This window comes from Hemibagrus wyckioides, linkage group LG27 (genome assembly GCF_019097595.1).
Source record: "Hemibagrus wyckioides isolate EC202008001 linkage group LG27, SWU_Hwy_1.0, whole genome shotgun sequence".
In the NCBI taxonomy this organism is placed as follows: Eukaryota; Metazoa; Chordata; class Actinopteri; order Siluriformes; family Bagridae; genus Hemibagrus; species Hemibagrus wyckioides.
In genome coordinates this window covers 20,388,415-20,391,389 of record NC_080736.1, presented here as the reverse complement: position 1 = coordinate 20,391,389, position 2,975 = coordinate 20,388,415, and the positions used below count along the sequence as shown (strand labels likewise).

The following is a 2,975-nucleotide window of genomic DNA, read 5'->3' as shown; positions in this document are numbered from 1 at the left end:
TAATAATGTTACCGTTAAACGTGACTTTATTGGATTACCTGCAGAACTGGCGAGGAGTTCACCAAATCGCTCAGTTAATAACGGCCGGGAACGCTTCCTCAACGGAATCCGAACACGATCACTGATTGCAGCCAGCAGCATGTTGGTGTTGCGTTCATTTCGATTCACTGCGCAAAATGTTACATAACCAAAGTCACAGTACCATTGACCTCTTCAACTTAAATTGTACTTAATCTTCTTGATGAACCGAGGTGAACTCTCTCAGCGTTGCTAAGCCTAAATGCTACAGTTTTACCTACTTCCAGTCCTATGTGACAATTCTAACTACTTTACTAAATGTACTACAGTACATTAACAACTATAGTGTTTTGAGTACATTCTATGTGTTGATTGGTTCTTAAAGTACATGTCTTGTAGCCAGCCCAGCAGGAGACTCCAGAGTGTGTAAAGGCCTGACATGAGCACACCATGGTAACTGTTAGAAAAACACTAACTGATTTGTCATCACTTATTTATTTGTAGGCGATATTGGAGTAGTGTTTGGATATTTTATTTCTGGATTAACTTGATTTGTCTAACGCTTACTCTATCTCCTTGCTATAGCTCTCAGTGTGTGACTGAGAATGCAGAACACTGGTTTCAGCTGTGAGTGCTGTGATCATAATTTGGGCATGAATCAGATCGTCTCGGGATATAGCGCTAACAAAGACTACAGCCGTTCCGATCATGTCTAAATCGAAAGCCAGAGGGCCGCCAGAAAGCATAGCGCTACGTATAGCGGCTGCGTTTTCGGAATCCCAAAACGATCACTGATTGCAGCCAGCGGTGTGTTGGTGTTACGTTCATTTCGATTCATTGCGCAAAAACGGTATATAACCAAAGCTACAATACCACTGAACTCTTCAACTTAAATCGTTCTTAAGCTTCTTGATGAACTGAGGTGAACTCTCTTTTGGCTTATTTTCTCTCTCGGTGTCTGTGAGTGTCAGTCCCAGTGTCAATAGAACTAATCATGTAGTGTATCCGGGTTGCAGGATTTTTTAATTTATTTGTTTGTTTTTTTTTATTTAAAAAGCACAGAAGGTATCATTTGCGTATGAATCTGTTCGTCTCTCGATATAGTGTCAAAAAAGACTACAACTATTCCAATCATGTCTAAATCAAAAGCCACTGCACCAGGCCAGAGGGGCGCCAGAACGCATATCACAACATGTAGCAGCTCCTTTTACCTGCTGGCCCAGGTGTGTGGGGTGCTGTGATCGTATAGTGGTTAGTACTCTGTGTTGTGGCTGCAGCAACCCCGGTTCGAATCCGGGTCACGGTATTAGCTTTTCCACATCACCGCTGAACACTAGGCATGGCTTTTGACCGCTGGCTGTTTGTCACTTGAAAAGCATAAACAGGTAGGACCCTGCTCCCCTTAAAACTCACATGGGCCAGTGGCGCAATGGATAACGTGTCTGACTACGGATCAGAAGATTCTAGGTTCGACTCCTGGCTGGCTCGGCTACCTTTTAAGAGCCCAGAGGTGTGCTCCAAACTCCAGCTGCCGAATTGCTGGCAGAGTAACACCTCCCACAATCCCTGAAATGCGGAGAGTCCTGTACTGGGAGGTACGCTGGCTTTCTGCACCAGGAACACCAGCTCACGCTCTGTCTAGCGGCTGATCTTCCACTGGAGTGACAGCTCGAGTAGCTGGATGTTCGGTCAGCGCTGGCCGATTTTGTGCTCTGCAATGCAAGGTCCCCATGCAAAGCTCTGGATGATACCTCGCCGGAAATCAAACTGCTTGGTGGTCGAGTAAAACACCGATCTCAACGCTCCTGGGGAACCCTCCCATATGGTCTAGCGGTCAGGATTCCTGGTTTTCACCCAGGTGGCCCGGGTTCGACTCCCGGTATGGGAACATGACTTTATTGGATTGCTTGCAGAGCTGGCAAGAAGTTCACCAAATCACTCAGTTAATAACGGCCGGGAACGCTTCCTCAACGGAAACCAAAAACGATTACTGATTGCAGCCAGCAGCATGTTGGTGTTGTGTTCATTTTGATTCACAGCGCAAAACGTTACATAACTGATTTGTCATCACTTATTTATTTGTAGGCTCCCATGGGCCAGTGGTGCTACTTGAAGAACGATAGTCTGGGTCAGCCGGCCAATCACAGCTCACCTGGGAAATCTTTCTCGCCCAATCACATCGGCCCGTTACATCTTTATTCCCCAATCCCTGTGCTGAAAAGATGGACAGACAATGGGGCCCGCCCACGGCAATCGATGGATCGTGCGCGCTAATGACGTGTCATTCAAGTCAAATGTATTTGCATAATTACAGTGTGGCACAGTAGCGGATTACAAACGAATTACTGCGTCAGGTAAGAGACTATGTTTTTTCAGTGTGGGATTTACCTTTTTATTTTAATAACTTTGTTTAACCTTTATTTTAGTAGGTTTTTATTTATCTTTACTTTAACGGTTGTTGTTTACACATCTAGATGTAAATATCTGGAAATGAAATGTGAGAATTCTGGTCTTTAGCCTTATATACTTTTTTGGAACTTAAAGCCAAATTGTCTTCAAAGTATAAAAAACCATTTGAGTATTTTCAGAGGGGACTGTACAAATAGTCTTAATAAGTGAGCGAGTGTGTATCTCTGATAGAAACTACTATATATTAACTGTACCAAGTCAGTGTGTTTTATGAGTATTGTTCATTTCCATCAATCTAACCTAACACTAGCCTACAATCTCCACAGAAGGTTGATCTGAAAAAGAGACCTCAGTCTGGGAATTCCTCCACATCTAAGAGTACATCCCCTACCCTGACTCCATCGCCATCCCCAACTCCTAAGCCTCTAATTGGTGAAACCCTGTCTTCTGCTTCTTCCCAACCATGTTCTAAAAGTAGTGGTGGCTCCAGCAGTGGCAGCATCACTGATGAAGGTCAGTGCAAATAAAGATGATCAGACTTTATGGTG

General features: G+C 44.1%; 2 non-coding genes across 2 annotated transcripts; both read left to right on the top strand.

The window, feature by feature from the left end:
• Positions 1–1,433: 1,433 nt before the first annotated feature.
• trnar-acg (transfer RNA arginine (anticodon ACG)) lies at positions 1,434–1,506 on the top strand. The gene has a single exon. It is a non-coding gene; the product is annotated as a tRNA-Arg (tRNA).
• A 328-nt stretch (positions 1,507–1,834) lies between these two features.
• On the top strand, positions 1,835–1,906 carry trnae-uuc (transfer RNA glutamic acid (anticodon UUC)). The gene has a single exon. It is a non-coding gene; the product is annotated as a tRNA-Glu (tRNA).
• Positions 1,907–2,975: the final 1,069 nt, after the last annotated feature.